The 19,391-nt window shown below is 43.7% G+C and overlaps 1 protein-coding gene and 1 long non-coding RNA gene across 6 annotated transcripts in view; one reads left to right on the plus strand and one right to left on the minus strand.

The window, feature by feature from the left end:
- Window positions 1-19,391, minus strand: part of FYN (FYN proto-oncogene, Src family tyrosine kinase) — a 216,791-nt gene that overhangs the window by 171,695 nt on the left and 25,705 nt on the right. For 2 of the 4 annotated variants that reach the window (XM_040474408.1, XM_040474401.1), the window contains exon 2: window positions 17,016-17,055. The exons of 1 other annotated variant lie outside the window; for it this stretch is intronic. The gene's annotated coding sequence lies outside the window, so the exon portion shown is untranslated. Of the gene's footprint in view, window positions 1-7,763; window positions 7,874-17,015; window positions 17,056-19,391 lie in introns of those variants that run through there. One more of the 4 variants, XM_040474404.1, reaches the window with a different exon arrangement.
- On the plus strand, window positions 8,022-19,372 carry LOC121029915 (uncharacterized). Of its 2 annotated transcripts, XR_005789970.1 has the most exons (5): window positions 8,022-8,831; window positions 11,123-11,238; window positions 11,489-11,571; window positions 16,478-16,520; window positions 19,164-19,372. It is a non-coding gene; the product is annotated as an uncharacterized LOC121029915 (long non-coding RNA). The 2 variants fall into 2 exon arrangements; XR_005789971.1 differs by lacking the exon at window positions 11,489-11,571.

The raw sequence follows: 19,391 nt of genomic DNA on the forward strand, positions 1-19,391 counted from the left end.
GAAAAGAAAAGAAAAGAAAAGAAAAGAAAAGAAAGAAATGAGCTTTCCTCTTCCTATCTGAATAAACTTACCCTGAAATAAGTTAAAAACTAGGATCTTATATAGCATCTCTGACCCTGTTTAAACCAACTGCTGAACATGATCATCTCATATCATCATAACATCTTAGGGCTCACAGATAGCCCCTGGGGATCCTGCTAAATCTTCTCTTATATATTTTTTGTATTTTTCTCTTAGAAGAACTCGGCAGAGTCAGGAAAATCACCAGCCTGTGAGCAAACCCTCTTTGCTAACCAAGGGATGTTAATAAGGATGTCCTCGGAGCGCCTGAGTGGCTCAGTCAGCTGAGCGTCTGACTTCGGCTCAGGTCATGAGCCCGTAGGGGACAAGTTTGAGCCCCACATCGGGCTCTGTGCTGACAGCTCAGAGCCTGGAGCCTCCTTCAGATTCTGTGTCTCCCTCTCTCTCTGCCCTGCCCTGCTCATGCTCTGTCTCTGCCTCAAAAACAAATAAACATTAAAAGAAAAAAATAAGGATGTCCTCAAATTAGCAAGCATTATTTCTGTCAATCAAATATATATATTTGAACAGCTGAAATTCTAGAACTTTTAGGAAGTCCAGTTCTTCAAATTTCCCCTCCTGTCACGTAAGGCCAAGCATTCTTACTCACCAATCACTTCTCTAAAATAACCATCAGTTGTCACTGCTAAAACAGAAGTTCCAAGAGGTCAAAAGTGTTTACTGACATCAGAATGAGGCCCCAACTGGACAAAATAGAAATGAGATAATAAAAGAGCATCACTCATGGCTCTTGGGTGTGTACTGGGTAAAGCTTATTTCACCAGAGAAGGGGAAGCTGAGAGGGTAGGAACCACCACACTAGCTACTTGCACTGGGGACAGGGCCGGGGCCTGCTTGGGAATATTACCTCATTTGGCTAGCAAAAACTGTAGGGGGTGGGGGTAGATATAACCTCTTTAGCTCCTGAGGAAGCTAGTTAAGTAGATTGCCCAAGGTCAAACAACCAGTAATGGCAGAGTGGCAGTTTGAATCCAGATTGATCTCTCTCTTTTTTTAAATTATTTTAAGTACATTTATTTATTTTGAGAGAAGAGAGAGTGAAAGCAAGCAGGGGAGGGGCAGAGAGAAAGAAAGAGATTCCCAAGCAGGCTCCATGCTATCAGCACAGAGCCTGATGTGGAGCTTCACGAACTGTGAGATCATGACCTGAGCTGAAACCAAGAGTCGGATACTTAACTGACTGAGCCACCCAGGTGCCCTCCGATTGATCTCTCTTAAGTCCATCCTTTTAATTAATTTTATTATAAAAGTAATATAAACATATTAACAAACACCGAGACAAAAATCCCCATGATCCCATAACCCAAATACAATGTTAGCATTTTGGTATAATTTTTGAAGGCACTTCCCACACATGCATTGTGCTTTGCAGAACTATGATCATCACATTCCACAATTTGGTATCCTGCTTTTTTCTACTTAACAAGGTAGCCATCTAACTCATTTGACAAATTTTGTAATCATTTTCATTAATATATTATATTCCATGGGTAGACATGTCATAGTTTACATAATGAAACCTCAAACTGTGGAGCATGGAGGTTCTTTCCAGGTTGGGGGGCAAAGCATGGTGTTATTTTGAGTATACCATGCTGCCTTCCTAAATATGTATGGTCACCACTGAACGTTTCGGATAGACCATGCCAATCAACACATGATAAAAACTGTGATTAAAGGGGCGTCTGGGTGGCTCAGTCGGTTAAGCGTCCGACTTCGGCTCTTGTGGTTCGTGAGCTCATGCTCTTGTGGTTCGTGAGCTCAAGTCCCGTGTTGGGATCTTGTGCCGGCAGCTCAGAGCCTGGAGCCAGCTTTGGATTCTGTGCCTCCCTCTCTTTCTGCCCCTCCCCAACTCACGCTCTGTTTCTCTCTTGTCTCTCAAAAATGAATAAACGTTAAAAAAATTTTTTTTTAAAAAACCTGTGATTAAAATATTTTGAAAATGCCACCATCACTGAGCTCTTAGCCCTAGAGTCAAATAAATCTGATGAATGCTATTAATGAAGGGTGACCCAAAAATAACAAGTTAAAAAGAGCCACACTTCTGAAGCTCCAGAGAACATGTGCTGTGAATGGTTTATGCTCCACTTTCAGTTTCCTAGGAATGCCAACAAAAGAAGTTATCCTCACTAAAATCTAGATTTGGAAGAATGAATTCTTTGAAAACAAATCCGATCACCTGTATGTGTCAGAGTGGTCAGAACTTACAAATGAGACCAACATGCTCACCCAGGGCTGTGTCATATTTCATAGTTAATTTGCTACTCAAAATGCCATACACCCATTTTTCTCAGGTCAAGTGAGTAACAGCAGAGCAGCTCTGAGTTTTCATCAAATAACCCTCTGAAGTAAAAGAAACAGCAATGTCAAACCCTGTGTAAATTTACTGAATTTATAAAGTATAAAGTATGGCTGTCATAAAAATCGCCTATGTTTGGGGGAGAGTAATATCCAAAACATTTGTGTGCCTCTGTGTGGACGTCTGCTTTGAAAACTTTATTAGGATCCGTGCCACCCAGTTTGACGTAGAAACAGCACACTTAAATGCCTGGAAGCATCTATCTGCTCCCCAGATATAGCACTAAAGATTACTGCTGATCAGGGAAAACTGAGTGCAAATGGAGAGAACTGGGTAATTCATTCCTACTGAGATGGGATATGCCACTTAATGACAACTTGACTACAGTCCGTGCAAGATAATCTTCCAGCCTTTCACTGTACCCACAGTGGTTATTTAAAACCTAAACCTTCTTCTTCTTCATATCCCTAGCTCTCTCTACCCCACACTTAGATGGGAAGTTGTACTTCATCAGCCCCTAATGATATCCCTTTCCTCTGCAACGTTTAGCTAATCCTGCATCGCATCTTTCCTTTAGACTCCCCCCTCTCTTAGAAGTTAATCTGTTAACTCATGGGAATGTCAAATGGAATGTACAAATATCACCACTTTGGAAAACAATTTGGTATTTTTCAGTAAAGTTGAAGGTGCGCATACTCTAAGACTCCAAAATTCTTCTCTTATGCACTTATCCTAGAGAAACTGTTTGCAGCAGGATGCACATATAAGAATGTTCAAAGTAGCACTGTTTAAAATAGTGTAAAATTGGAAATGACCCAAATGTCCATTGAGCAGTGACTGAATACTGTCATAAAATGTGGCATGTTCATACAATGCAAGACCAGATAGCAGTGGAGATAAGTGAACTTCATGTATGTCACTTCATGCACCAACAGAGATGAATCTTTAAAAAGATACTCGATCGGGGTGCCTGGGTGGCTTAGTCAGTTAAGCATCCAACTCTTGATATCAGCTCAGGTTGTGATCTCACGGCTGTGGGATTAAGTCCCCTGGTGGGCTCTATGCTGAGCGTGGGGCCTGCTTGGGATTTTCTCTCTCTCTCCCCCTCTTCCTCTCGTGCTTACGCTCTCTTTCTCTCTCTCTCTCTCAAAATAAATATACATTAAAAAAAAAACCCAAAAAATTGAAAAAAAAAGCAATTGGTATAAGAATTCCACACACACACACACACACATATACATACACACACAGCCCAAGACAAATAAAACTTAGTAATAGATTACATAGGGAAACATACTTACACAGAAAAGGCAGGAAATGACAAACACAAAATTCAGAACAGTGGTACCACAGAGAGGGGTATGGCCAGGGAGGAACACATAGGGATTTGCAAAATACTGGTGATATTCCAGTTCTTATGCTGCGGGATGGGTACCAGGTGTTGTATTTCTCTTACTCTCTCTTTCCCTCCACTCCACTCTCTGTGTATGCATATAATGGATGGACACACACACACACACACACTTCTTTGTATGCATATATATATATTCCTTTGTAGACATCATCATCATCATCATCCATGTTACTCTGAGCCCTGGACCCACCTTCCTTAGCGCCTCCTCCCTGGCATTCTGACCCTGTGTGGAGCCCTCAGCTCAGACCTTTGTCTTAGACTTGAGTGCTTTCTCTGTCCAACTCCAATCAAACATGACAACCACTGAAGACCCAACATGGTGTCCTTTATTCTCTATACAGACTCACATGGAGCATTCATCCAGGCCCACCATTGATGGTCAGGTAAACTCTGTGGTAATGCCTCGCTCAGAAGGTGGTGTCAATTGCACTGCAGGGGGACCTGAAACACCACTCAGAGTGCAATGGCTCTTTGCTCTGTTATAGCAAGGAGTTCAAGGCAGTTCTAGCAGTGCTCGCCTCGATCTCCTACACCTGACCCAACCACAGGGTGTCTGTGTTCCTGGGAAGCTTATCAAGTTTCCCCCACTGCGTTGCTGCTAAGCAGCCCGACTTCCCCAAGCCACCCTTTCTTCCTTCCTCCAAAATAATTTCAATTCCACCCATCTCTCAGACACCCAGGCTCCCAACCTTAACAATAGTTCTGCATCTTCTTACCTCTTTTAAGGGTGGGCTCTGAGATTACTTTTCTGCTCTAACTGCAGTTAGAAGACCTCCTCAGGAGCCCCTGATCTTGGTACCATGGCCTTAATTTAGACAAAATAAGAATTCTTATTGAATTTATTCTACTTAAGTAATGTTTAAGCTACAAGTTTTACCTATTTCCTACTCAAAAATCAAAACTGATAAATTATTTCAAAAGCAATTGAATTTGGCAAACAGTTGTTTTTGTTTATAACACTGGTTCTTCTCCCTTATTTAAGTAGACTACTTGTGGAAAAAATACCTAAATTTTAACCACTGTCCTAGAGATCTGAGTTTAGGAGACTTGATTTTCTTCAGAAATGTTTCATACCATCTGTAGTGTAACATAAAAAAAAAGTCTCCATTTTCACTTTAATGGGACAATTTTCATTTGATCACAGAAAACATGCTAGGTGAGGAATGAATATGAAAAAAAATCACAAGAAAAGTCAGGAAAGGTTGGTTTATGCAAAGAGGTGCTGGGATACCGTGAAGCAAACCCTACCCTCAGCCCATGAGGGGCACGACACTATGATACAGTCAGGAGGCCGAGCTCCATGGATGTCTCAACAGCGGATGCTGAATTCAGCAATAAACATTGGAACTGAAACACAGGTCTGAACTTCCAAGCCAGCAAAGGGGATTCCAAAGTGAAAGGTAACAACCTGACTCAGATCTGCAATGGGAGAAGAGAAACAAACAAAAAAAAAAGAGGCCCTTTGGAGAAAAGCATCAGAGTTGGCCCAAGTCCATCAATTTGGGCAAAGAGAGCTTTCAATAATCATGGAGCCAGGAGATACAGTGATATAAGAGAAAACACAAAACTCTTGTCATTCGCCACTCAAATTTGAATAGAGATACAGCAATGGATACTTATGGGTTAAAGCATCAGGTAAAATACCGGCTGCCTAAATTTACATACAAACAAGCCGATGGCATGCAGTGATTTGGGCTTTTGCCCCCAAAAGAAAATATAAAACAATTTCTACATTCCAACAAAGAGCAAGTGATTTAAAAAAATTTTTAATGTTTATATATTTTTGAGAGAGACAGACAGAGATTGAGCAGGGGAGGGGCAGAGAGAGAGGGTTTAAAAAAAATTTTTTTTAATGTTCAAAGAGCAAGTGATTTTATTTTTTTTCATTTTTTAATTTTTATATTTTTTTAAATATATGAAATTTATTGTCAAATTGGTTTCCATACAACACCCAGTGCTCATCCCAAAAGATGCCCTCTTCAATACCCATCACCTACCCTCCCCGCGCTCCCAAAAGAGCAAGTGATTTTAATCATGCTCTATGGTATTTACCCAAAGGAGCTGAAAACTTACGTCTGTGCAAAAACCTCTACACAGATGTTTATAGAGTGTCTTTATTCATAATTGCCAAAATTTAGAAGCAGCCAAAATGTTCTACAGGAGGTGAATGGATAAATAAACTGTGGTATATCCAGACAATAGAATATTATTCAGTGTTAAAAAGACATGGGCTACCAAGCCATGAAAAGACATGGAGAGAATTTAAATGCATATAACTAAGTGAAAGAAATCAATCTGAAAAGGCTACATAGTGTAGGATTCCAAATACATGACATTCTGTAAAAGCCCAACCACAGACACAGTAAATAAAGATCACTGGTTGCCAGAAGTTAGGGGCAAGGGAAGGATGGACAGGCAGAGCACAGAGGATTGTTAAGGAAGTGAAAATACTCAGTCTAATGGTGACTACACATGATTGTACATTTATCCAAGCCCATAGAGCATATAACACCAAGACTGAACCCTAATGTAAACTATGGACTTGGGGTGATAATGATGTGTGTATGTAGGTTTATCAACTATAACAACTGTACCACTCTGGTGGGGATGTTGACAGTAGGGGACACTGTGCATGTGTGGGGGCAGGCGTATATGAGAAATCTCTGGGCTTTCCCTTCAATTTTACTGTGAACTGCTCAAAAAAGTAAAGCCTATTAAAAAAAAAAAACCTGAAAAAACAAAAACCAAAAAACAAAACAACAACAACAACAACAACAACAACAACAACAACAAAAAACAAGTGCTTTTTCCTATCTTGATACCTCTTACCCTGTTGGCTCTGAAATTGTTTCTGAAGCTTTTTCCTTCGAAAAACATTATATAACGTCTTGTTGTTTCATTTACTACCAAGAAAACATGGAAGCCTAGCTATATTTTCCTCTAAGCCACTGTAAAAATAGAAGAAAGAAGTTACGGGGCACCTGGGTGGCTCAGTCAGTTAAGCGTCCAACTTTGGCGCAGGTCATGATCTCATGGTTCATGAGTTCGAGCCCCACGTCAGGCTCTGTGCTGACAGCTGGGAGCCTGGAACCTGCTTCAGATTCTGTGTCTCCTTCTCTCTCTCTGCCCCTCCCCTGCTTGTGCTCTGTCTCTCTCTCTCAAAAATAAACAAACATTTAAAAAAAATTTTTTAAAGTTACATGATTGGCTAGTAGCCAATATTTATTAATACCAAATATGAGAAAATACAGTAAATATTATGGTAACTGTCAAAGGTCTTTTTGTTCTTCCAATTCATGGGTCATACATGAAAAACAGCACTCCTGACATTTTGTCAGTGAGGCCTCTCCCATCCCTAAAACTTCACTGTGGATCACCGTGAGGACTTCCAAACTTTGTGAGTAGGTTTCACAAGTTATTTCGTGTTCAATACCTGAGGGCTGTTCAAACTTTTTCCAATGATCAAATTTACTTTTTTGCAATAAGCATCACCCTGATGCACCTCTCTGGTAAAGGAAACAATGTTTTTCTCCCTTATTTAATAACTGTATAATAGGCAAAGTTTTTTAAACTACTGCTTCCCATACCACCCGTTTAGGACTACTTTTCAGAACATTCCTCCAAAGATCAACAAAATCATCTCCCCAACATGCATGCACGCATACACACACACACACACACACACACACACACACACACACACACACACACACAGGTCCCATCTGTTTTATATTACTGTGGCACTAAGTCTTGATGAAGAGCAGTAGAAAAAATAATGTGGAAAGAAATGGGGCTTCCCTGGCCCATTCTTCTAGCCCAAGTCTCTGCCCCATGTCACACCTGGAAGTGACCCGATCCTTGGCCGGTACTGCCCGGAAGAAAGAGGGGACGACAAAAAGACGTTGCTCACTCCCATCTGGGACCCTCCTGTGTCACCCTACCTGCGCCCCGCGGCCCCCCTCAGACACTCACCACTGTTGCACCTCTTCCCTCGACCATCTGCTTCCTGCGCAGCCAGCATCACACGGCTCTTGGGTGGCACAGCAGGACTTACTCAGGCCCCTGAGGCCCACACACTCTTTCCACTACATCATGCTGCCTTGTGACTGACCCTGAAACCACCTCACTTGGTCTTGGCAGTCTTATGTGGAAGGACTATGCAAATAGATGAATTGTTGTCTCACCCCCTTCTTCTGTTAACACAAACGATCCACAGAGCATCCCACTTCCCTTCCTTCACTTTACACGTGGACTACACTCAGTCGTGGTATGTTTCACAACTTAATGAACACCCCTACATCTTCCAAGAAGCAGCCTTATGCACCCAACAGTGGGGCCCGCTCTTCGCAGACCACATAATCGGCAAAGGAGGCCTCTTTAGTAGAGGCTAACCCTAGAAACAAACATTAGGGCTCCACATCTGAATTCGGGCTTCTGGTCTCACCTCAAGAATCACCCACGGGCTAACACCCACAAGCGTGTTACGGAAACCAGGGCTCAGGACTGACACCCGCTGACATCAGTGAGAACAAGCGGGGACGTCCGCCCTCAAAGCTGTGAATAAGCACCCTACCAACTCTCCCTTCCTGAGGCACTGCCCTATCTCAGGGCATTTTCACAGGACTGTCAGAGTAGATTATAGACACAGAGTACCTGGATGTCAGCAAAGCATCTGACAGTCAGTCATTCAAAGCATAGCTGAGTGAGAAGGGAAACTCTGGGCCAAGTGACAGTTCAGTTTGAGGGCCTCAGAGGTAACTGAGCAACCACACCCAGGGGTGCTAACATCACAGAAGAGCAACACTGGCTTGGAGGGAGGTCCTTGCACAGTGGGGCTTTGTAGGTTTATCCCTGGTAACGTTTTCATCGAGATGTGCTTAAGGGGATCACAAATAATTCACGGCTGAGGGGACAATTAATGAGAGGAATGAACGGAGATTTGAAAACATTTCAACAGGCTGGAATACTGCCAAAACTGACCAAAACAACAACCAAAAAAGAACGCAAAGAATTAACAGAGATAAAGCCCTACTTTTAATGGTAAAAAATCATTTGTGCATATATAGGAGGGTGTCATCGCCTGCCCTACACCCTCTAATCTGCTTAGCTGGGACGACTCAGCCCTATTCACAAGTTCTGCCATGGGCCCCTGACCCCAGGCTCTGAGTGGGTGAAGCTCCAGGCCTCAGATACACATCAGTCCTGTGACTCTTGACTTCAGACCGGGGGCTTCCTTTTACTCTCTGGTCTCAAGCTCCTGTCTTGGGCCCTCCCCTGTTTTGGCAGTGGACTCTAACTCGTCTTTCTGGACTCAACTCTTTTCATCAGCCTCCTGGCTGGAGTCTCATCCCTGTACACCAGTGCTCCTATCTACCCCTTGGCCTGCTCAGCTGGCCAGTTCCTCTGCCAGACATCTGTCCACCTAGACTGCCACTGATGGAAGACTTTCTCCAGTTTTATGCCTCACCTAACTGTCTACGTCCTAAGTGCCCCCTGTTTGCTGCTGGTCACATCTCCATAAGCATGCCCCAGCCTGTGGATGTATCTGTTCTGTGAATCCCTATCTGGAATCTACTCAGGGTCCCAAGCTGATCCCATACCGCTACTGATAGAAACTTGGCTCTTCTATCTGGTAGGGGCAAAAGGTAGAGGTTGGAAGCAATTCGTATTTTAAAGTCTTAAGGATTTTTGTTGAACCCACGTTCAGTGCAAGCCGGAAGTGCAACAGAGTGGAGATGTGACCTTGATTCGCCTAAGGGTAACACATAATGATGCAGAAAACACGTGCATCTCACAAGATCCAACAGTTTTGAGATAGTATGGAATAGTATCTCAGTTTTGAGATAGTATGGAATAGCCCTTACCCTATGCTGGGCAAGTTACCTCAGAAGTACTGTTCGTGTCTGAGAGCTATGTTCTTAGAGAGACAATGATACAAAGGGGATACCTCCAGGGGGGTGTAACCAGAACGACGGGATTTCTGATATTAAGTAATGTGAGTACTTGTAAGAACCAGGGCTGCTGGCCGAGAAAAGGGGGATTTGCAGGGATGGAGTTCTCAGGTGCTTCGAGCTGCCACATGAAGGATGGCTGAGGGGCTTATATGGTGAGACAGCTTGGGGTCAGCAGCGGAAGAGGTGGACTGAAGCAGTAAGTGCTGGTCCCATCTCCGCTCCTGACTTGAGTGACCCTGTATCTTGGGCCTCAGTCTCCCCCTAAGACTGGAAGGCTATGATTTTGAAGGCTCCTCCCTGCTCTCAGAGCCCATGATTCTTCATCCTTACATCAACCCCAATCTGAGAAAGAAGATAGGCATGGCTTTGCCTGTTCTGAGGCCTGGGAGACCAGATGGGGTCTTAGGTCTCCTGAGGGGCCCCTTCTAGGAAAATCAACCCCACTGAAATAATGTGTGAAACCAGTGGCAATAAGCTTTATGTTTCAGGAAATGAAAAATGTAGAAATTGTCAAAGAGAAGACAGAGGCAAAAAAATGTCCACTTCTCCTCCCAAAACATTCACTTCCCAATCCCTGCAATCTGTGACTGTCCCCTCACACAGCATGATAGAGTATGATAAAGTTAAGGATCCTGGGAGGAGCAGTTTATCCTGGATTATCCAGTGAGTTCTAAAAGCCATCACAGGCATCCTTACAAGTGGGATGCATGGGAGATGTGACACAGACACACACAGAAGAAGACAATTTGAAGGCGGAGGCAGAGACTGGAGTGATGTGGCCCCAAGTCAAGGGAATGCCTGTAGACACCAGGAGCTGAAAGAGGCAAGCAGTGGGGTTCCTCCAAAGCGTCTGGAGAGGATGCACCCCTGATACCCCAATAGTGGACTCTGACTCCTAAAATCATGACAGAATAAGTCTGTGGTTTTAAGCCATCAAGTTTGGGGTCACCTGCCACGGCAGCCACAGCAAACTAATACTAAGGTTTTCTGCTTGAACTTTTGTTGTAGCCCAGTGTGGGCAGTAATAACCTTCTTTAAGGGCAAAGCTTGAATTTTTATGTATTTTTGATGGCCTATTCCATACTATCTCAAAACAGGTGCAGCTCTGCTTTTAAAAGTGTTTAGGGGCAGTGACAAAGGTATCTTCTAAACCATTCTTTACACATATTTTACTAATAATGTCTCCTCCACAGGATACTTTTGCATATGTCTATGCAAAAGGCAGACAACCAAATGATTCCAGCCTCTACCCAGCAGGCCTGGCTGCAGGGCAAGAGATTATGCAGCCCCTCTCGGCTACAGGAGAAAGCCTACAGAGTTGGTGGGGGGGGCGGTCTTGCTTCTCCATTGTAATGCGGGCTGCTTTTCTCCCAGCAGTGTCCGGCTCCCCCCTTGCAGATGATGAATGCTACTAAGATGAGGACAAGAAAATGAACCCCAGCCTAGGGACAGGCCACAGAGTGTCCTGCAGGCCTCCCTCGGACTGCCATCCCGTAAGTCACTCTCAGGCTGTCACCCCACAGGCACCACCTGGTGGGACCAGGTCAGGTTTAAAGAGGTGGTTCCCCTTTAAGTTTCTAATTTCTTTTTGATCAAAACATCGTTCCTATTTTTAAAACCACACATAAGGGTGAAAGTCCTTTAAATTTAGAGAAGAGAAAATGAAAGATGTGTATGAAATTACCAGTTAAATTACACGAGGCTGGTGATGATTCATTTGTCTTCTGCTCTTTTGGGCTTCAGTACAAGAGAACATCCACTGTGGAGTGGAAACAGAAGGGTGCTCCAGGTCTGAGTGCCACTTGTGGATCCTGTCACTTCTCGATGTGAGTCTTTGGGCAAATCAGGTCATTTCTGTTGAGCTGCATTTCCCTCACATGTAAAACAGGGCAACTGAGGAAGAGAACATGTGGCCTAGGACACTGGGGAGCCCCCAGGTGTTTATTCATGTTCAAGGGACAAAGGAATTATGTGTTCTGCATCCAAGGCTAGACAATTCAACCCTAATGTTTGAACTCGTTCCTTGAGTCACAACATAAATTTTTTTTTATCTGTAGCTCTCCCAATGGTCATCACTGCCTGCCTGAGTTCATAATGTCTAGCAAGAAGGATCTTTTGTGATCTTGGAAATTCAAATTGGCAGAGGGCGTGTTGTTTCTTCTACAGCGGCAGTTTTACAAGCCAGAGATTTATATAAAAGAAAGTTGGTCAGTTATCATGGGTGATGCATAACAACTGCTTTTGGTGCACGACTAAAATTGTTTGCTCTTCAACCTAAAAGAGAACTCTGTGCAAGTTCCTCCCTCCCAAACAACCCCCTCCCTTGCACCCAAGCCATTCCCTTTTCCTGATCCCTGGTCACCCCCAGCCTTTCCTTGGGCATAGAGAGGCTGGTCTTTCCCCATGCCCAATCTCCTCCAAGAGAATGGGTCAATCTGTATGGAGGCTGGGGCAAGGCGTGGCTATGGGAGCCAACTGGGCATCCCATAGGCCCTGGGGCTGGCAACCCTAAGAGTGTGGATCAGAGAAGGCCAAAGAGGGGGAGGGTCCCATCTGTACACCTGGGCTGCCCTCTCCAGTCCCCACACCCACTTAAGGAGCCCTCCCACTCCATTCAGGAAGCAATGGCTTCTACAGAGGGCAGGAAGTTCTCCTGATGGCTGTTCTTCCCTCTTCCTCTTTACTCTTTCTGCCTCCTTATCGAAACCGTGCACAGTGAGACGCTACACCCTGACGCCTCCCCCATACGCATACGTTCTCCCTGAAGACGCAGCCTCATGCCTTCCCCGTAACCAGCATTCTCAAGCCTTGGGACTCCCCACGCAAGCACAGCTGACCTGTTGGCTCCTGGAAGTCCTATTCCTCTTACTAAAGAAGAATCTTGTATTAATTAATCTTTCCACTCTTCTCAACCAGCTATGTAGGAATTGCATACACATGGCTTTAAAGCTTGGTTCCAGATGCAGTCTCAAATTTTGAACCCTCAATTGTTTAGAATCACTTTGGGTTTTGTTTTGTTTTGTTTTGTTTTTTTTTTTTTTACAAAAACTATTAGCTCCACAATAAGAACCTAGGATATTGTTATGACTTCTCTTGGGACTTATTAAAACAAAAGAAATATTGAAAAATGGAGCAACTTCTATGTACATTCTACATTTACAGATAAACACATTTCAAGGAATTCACTGGGGAGAAGGACATGTTCTAAAGCATTCTACTTTCTTTTCTTTTGCATGACAATTTTTACTTGGGGAGGCCACTCTATCAAACAGACAGCAGTATTTGTGGCCATATTTGTGGCCTGAAGGCAGTTATCTAAACCCTGCAAACAGTGGAATAGCAATACAGGGATTCTTGGTCTCACTGAAACTACAGAAAGGACGGTCTCTCTCAAGGCAAGTGCCAAAACACCTTCAATTGTGCAGAACAAAGGCCATGCAGGAAATGTGGAAATCAAACCTCTCTCCTTAGCCCTTTGAAAGTCATTAGGAGCAAAGTGGATGTTATTTTAATCAAAGCCATTTAAATCATGATTTAAATTACCAAAAAAGATAAGCCAATTTAATCAGTTTTTCTTTTTAAAAAGTACATTATTGTCCTTCTGACATAACCTGATTACACATTCTTTAAAATTCAGTTGAGGGGCGCCTGGGTGGCACAGTCGGTTAAGCGTCCGACTTCAGCCAGGTCACGATCTCGCGGTCCGTGAGTTCGAGCCCCACGTCGGGCTCTGGGCTGATGGCTCAGAGCCTGGAGCCTGTTTCCGATTCTGTGTCTCCCTCTCTCTCTGCCCCTCCCCCGTTCATGCTCTGTCTCTCTCTGTCCCAAAAATAAATAAACATTGAAAAAAAAAATTAAAATTCAGTTGAGTATGGGTTTTACTTTTAGAAGATAAACTGTATATATTTAAATCAGTGCTTTATGTAAACGAAACTTGGAAGTGCATCCCTTAATAATTCAAGAAGATTCTCTGCAAAAACAAAAACAAAAACAGTATTACTGGTTCCCTTGTGCTCTTAATGCTCCTCCCTCTTTTATCTTTTGACTGTCTTTGCTTGCACGGAGACTTCACTCTTAAGAACTATCTTAAGATAGTTTCACTTGTCTGCTTGAGACTTTGTATTTTTGAAGAGAAAGCCAAGGAAGTCTTCTCTCCATATAATGCTATTAACAAGCATGGTTTCCAAGATAAAACCTAGAGATGGAGAAGAGAAACGTGATTTCTGGAATACAAAGATTTTTTTACTCTGCCACTTACCAAAGTGGCTTTCAAGGACTCTTATTACCCCCTAATTTGGTTATGTGTCATTCATTCATGCCTGTAGTCAACCTTTTAAGAGGGCATTCTAGAAACCAGGCATTAGGTTTGGCACATGGAAGGATTCAGACCTGACAGAACTTACAATTCAATAGGAACACAGATACCAGACAGTTATTGCACAAATAACTATACAACAATAGCTATGAAGAAGTGCATGGTAGCAGGGCAACCCCATCTAGAATGGGAGAGAGTGTCATGGAAGACTCCTCTAGAAGGTAACACTGCTTTTTCGTTACTCACAAAACTTCTTAAAAAGAGGTCACACAAATATATTGTCTCAAATAGTATCACTTCCAAGGTAAGGTAGGGTATGAGAAAAAGAAGCTCTGGAAACAGATATGATTAGGACCCTTACTATTACCATGGTGCCTCAAGCAACTCATGGTAAGGGATATGGCTGCCTCACAAGAGTGCTGTAATGGTCAAGTGTGATGCATAGAAAGCACTCAGTATGTAGTAAATGCTCAATAAACCATAGATCATAATAATTACAGACTTCATGTTGATTTAGCTTTGAGCTTTGACACATCAAGATAAAGCATATTTTCCATTCATAGTTCTATCTTCACATAAATGTTCAACTGAAAGAGAAAACTCAAAAATACATTTAGAAAAAAAACACACCATGACTTCTGTAATTTTTCTTTCTTGGGTTGGCCAGCAGATATCACTTAATTATACAATGGGGGTACACTCTATTCTAGATTCTTCTTGGCAGATACATAAACACAAACAAAAAGAACAGTTTATACATCTGTGCTCAGCAGCCTTCTATCAGCATTAGAAAAAATTCTGGAATTGGAACTTTTGAATTAGAACTTTTAAAATAGTGAACTCCCCTAGGGTGGTTAAGTGTTTTCCAGGTCATTAGCTACATGACCGACAGGGTACAAAAGGCAGAGTCCTCTGCATGCAGCTCAAATTCACGCAGTCCAAGAAGCATTTCCCACCTCACTTTTAGCTTCTCTCATTCTGAATTCCAGCAGTACTTACAAACACCCAACTCACACGGCAGGGTCCATCACACTGCTCACTCCTTCATCAGATGCTCACTGCTGCCAGTGTTGTGCTTGAGGGTACATTCAATAGACAAGGCTGTGCCTTCAAGGAGCTCCCAAACCCCGGTGGGCCTTATTAAGCATCCTTCAGACTCGTGGCTAACAGCCCTTTATCCTTTTTGGTACAAAGCCCAAGTCAGAAAACAAGTATGTGTGGTTTGTGTTTTTAAGTTAAAAAATGAAGAATTTTACTTGATCCTGGAAAAGGGACCATGTTACTAATGAGAAAAATGGGGCTCACATAGGAGAGAAGATTTGCCTAAGGTCTTAGACCAAGTGAACAGCAGAGCCAAAGCGAGAACCTAATTCATACCACTCGGGACTTCCCACCCCATTTACTGAGCCCTCTTGTCTGCCTGGCATTGGGATGTACTGAGAACAGAATTAACAGACCCACCTCCTCCATTCGCTGGCCCTCCGGGGTTCACCTCCGCTTGAGTGGCGCAAGGCAGGGCAAGCCCTAAAACCTGGAACAGCTCCAGGCATCTCTTAAACTGTCCCCCAGGGTTCTGGCTATTATAGCTGGTCTGCACTACACCACCCTGAGGTGGCTCCTGGTACCCAAAGGCTCTGTGGCCCAGGAGGGCCGCAGTGCTGACCCCCCACCCCACTTATGGAGTGCCTTTGCCAGCCCCTGGCTTCCACAGCCAAAACGCAAGCACACCAGGATTTCAAGAAGGCTCCCCTCCAATCTAGCCCTGAGTAGAGCCTTTCAATTTCCCTGAGTCACGTTGGTTTGTATGAGCTGAAAAGGCCACCACTGATCACAGGCCATTCTGTAGAAAGTAGGGGGCTACGCGGGTCAGAGGTCAGGGGTTGCTCATAATTGTTCTAGAATAAGGTTTCAGTCAGTATACTTCCTCAACTTAAAGGTACACTGACTGAATACAGAATGGCTCTAGTTCAGGGAGAAGAGCCTGTCTTACACACAAATTTAAAACGAGAACCCCAAGTCATTCTTAGATGATGAGGTAGAGCCCCTGAATGGCCAGGGGATGGAAGAATGTAACGCAGACCTGCTGAAAAATTACACCCAAGGCAATGTGACTGGGTAGGGGAGATTAGGGCAGCAAAGGATCCCACGGGTAGCTAGTGAGGCCTGTTAAGGTCCAGCCTTTCTTGGAAACCCAAGGCCTCTGGGAGACGAGAGTAGTACAAGCAGAGAAGCCTGAACCAGTGTTTACAGAAACAGAGTGAGTGGCTCCTTCACACATGCCCTTCATCAGGGAGCTTTTCTGGATGGCCTGGCCTCACTCTGCACTCCCAGAGCCAGAGCCCCTTCCACACAGTTGTAGCACACTGTACAATAATTGCCTGTGTACTTGTCTGTCGAATTCATTTTTGTCTCAACAGATTCCAGCATGGTGCCTAACACCCAGCGGGCATCAAAAAAATGGTAAGTGAATGAAAGAATGACCTGTGACACAGTGACTGTAATTCGAAGGTACAACTAGGGCAGAGGAAAGTAGCAGTCATCTCAGAGGGGAGAAAAACCAAAACCGGATGGACTGAAGGGGACCTTTCTAAATCAGGCTGAAGACAGAGTGCCACCCACCCCTCAGCAGCCCCCTGAAGGCTCATCAGCCATAGGACACCTGTTCCAGCCTATTTCTAGGGTAAGGAGGTACATCTTCTAGCTAAAACACATGTTCCCGTAATTATCAAAACTGAGTGTTACAACCAAGAGAAGGGAGAAAATAGTAGGTTCACCTGAGGCAAGACTTTCTATTTCACATACCAGCTCGCTCCATCTCCAACTTAACCTCTCTTAGAAATCTACAGACTCAAGAGTCACAATCGCCAGTTCAGAGTCACCGAGTCTAGGGTCCCAATGGGACACGCTTTCTAACGCACAAGGCATGTGCTCTCAGTGCAAAACTTGTCAACTTACTTTTTCCACGTCTAGATCAGCATCCTGCTTCTTCAAAAAACTGTAGAAGAAAAAAAAATAGACATCAAAAGAGAACGGAGCGCTCTTTTCCTATAAACCTCTCACAAAGTACCACCATAGAATTTCCATTTGCTGCAGACAATCAATTTGCCCACAACTTTTCTCTCGTTCACACAATTGTTGCTATGTCACAGTTGCCACAAACACCTGCCTGCAACTGCAAAGACCTGGCCCTGTACCATCAAAGGAAGCCAACATGAGATTTTAACTTTCTGAAGCCAGGAAAGATACAGATGGAGGTCTTACACACACACACACACACACGCACGCACGCACGCACGCACGCACGCACACACACACCTTCTTTCCAGTGCCTATAGGTCATCCATAGTTGGGAAACATTAAAAAAAAGAGTCTTCCAAGATCTTGTTCAGCTCACCTCTTGGCTTAAATCTTCCCTTAGCCCCCAACCCACATGTGCCCCACTTCCTGTCTGACTGTGGGTGGGCCTCACTGTCAAAACAGCCTTCTTAGGATGGCCCCTCTTTCCCATCAGCTGGAGTTCCCCTCTCTGGGAGATGTGCCAACCCAGCAGCCTGCACCGACTTGTCCACGGAACTTAGGCCCCAGGAATACCTTAGAACCTTGTGCCAACCCCTGGCAAAGTAGAGTGCTGATTCTGTGGCACCCCTGCCCACTTCACATTAATCTTGAAAGTGCCAGGAGCGGGATGGCACCTTTCCAGTTTGTTCATGCACTCTGCCTGTAACCTGCCAATATTACGGTTCCTCGCTTATTATTTGCAATTTTAGCTGTTGGAACAAAGCTTCAGTTTTAGTATGATGATAAAGAACCAAAATGTTTGAATGGAATTACGTTGACAACAATATGTTAGGGCAGAAAGTAAAAGGTTTGAGGAATGTGAATAAAAAGGCAGCAACAATTTTTCCTCTCTTAGTAGAGACTCACACTTTTTGTCATTATGATTCTTAGCATCCTGGTCCATGGTTTAAAAGACTGCCATCATAAATTACTATCCCCATCAAAACCACCCCTCCCCCCAACACACACAAAAGAATTTTTGCAAAGAATGAATAATTAACAGTAACATCTTTGTTTTGTTTAATCAAAGATGACTCAGAATGAAGGAAAGAAAAAATGACCATGGGGAAGAGCATGAGAAACTCATATATTGTCTTCTGCAGATGGGTATTCAAATCATGAACTGACTGCAGACATGCAGGAGAACCAGCACGAGGTTGCGGGGAGAGAATGTGCTAATGAGCATGCCACTACAGCCCGTACCTTAGCAACCCACATCACCCCATCTCTTCCTTGCTTCTGACACGCTGTCCTGTCCTAAGCAAGGAGATGCCACGAGTCAATATGTGCCTTTCTCCTGGCTAACCCACTAGGGATGCAGACACTGCTGAGCTGTAAAAAATGGGAATCCCCATTGTCTAAAAATGTTAACTAGCCTCCCTATCACCAGCAAAGAGTAATTCAGAATCGGGAGAACTTTTCACCAAAGGGAACAGATATACAGTGGAAGTCTGACTTCCATTCTTGAACACTTCCCTAAAGAAGTTTAGGAAGGATGTCATTCTGATTTACAGAACGGAATTTTTCTGTTTGCAAGGTGGAAGATTCCTTCAACCACCACAGAAAAAGAAACACCTGCAGAATCACTACCCTTTCCCAAAGTAGTAACGAAACTTAACCTCTCTCATGCACACAGCACGAGTGCAACCACATGAGATACCCCGTTCAACAGCAAGCTCTTCCAGAATGAGCCTTAGTGGGGCTCCTGGGCAGCTCAGTTAAACGTCCAACTCTCGGCTCAGGTCATGATCTCATGATTTGCGTTCAAGCCCCATGTTGGGCTCTGCACAGACAGCACAGAGCCTGTTTGGAATTCTCTCTCCCTCTCCCCTGCCCCTACCCCACTCATGCTTTCTGTCTCTAAATAAACAAATAAATGTAAAAAAATTAAAAAAAAAAAAAATGAGCCTGAGCTCCATGACACTTTAGCAACTGGTAGGTAGCAAAAGGAAAACTGAAAACCTGTTTGGAGCTGCTAGCTAACTACTGCAAAAGGAATGTTATCCATCCATACATATATGCAGCTTCATCCAATTTCTTTTTCAGGCTTACAAAACAGATGGAGTTAATTAACAAAGACAATACATATATGCATCATCCTGCAGCCATAAACCAGAAGGATGTCACAGCTTTAACTTCAAAGCCTCCCAGCAAGCACAGCCTGAGATATTTTTAGGCATCAGCTCCATTGTTTCAAAGAGGATATGGTTTGGTGAAATAAAATTGCCAAAAAGTAAAATTCACAGGACAACCTTGCTAGGATGAAGAGTGGCA

Source organism: Herpailurus yagouaroundi, unplaced genomic scaffold (assembly GCF_014898765.1).
Source record: "Herpailurus yagouaroundi ecotype Mexico unplaced genomic scaffold, PumYag 139, whole genome shotgun sequence".
NCBI classification, from domain to species: Eukaryota; Metazoa; Chordata; class Mammalia; order Carnivora; family Felidae; genus Herpailurus; species Herpailurus yagouaroundi.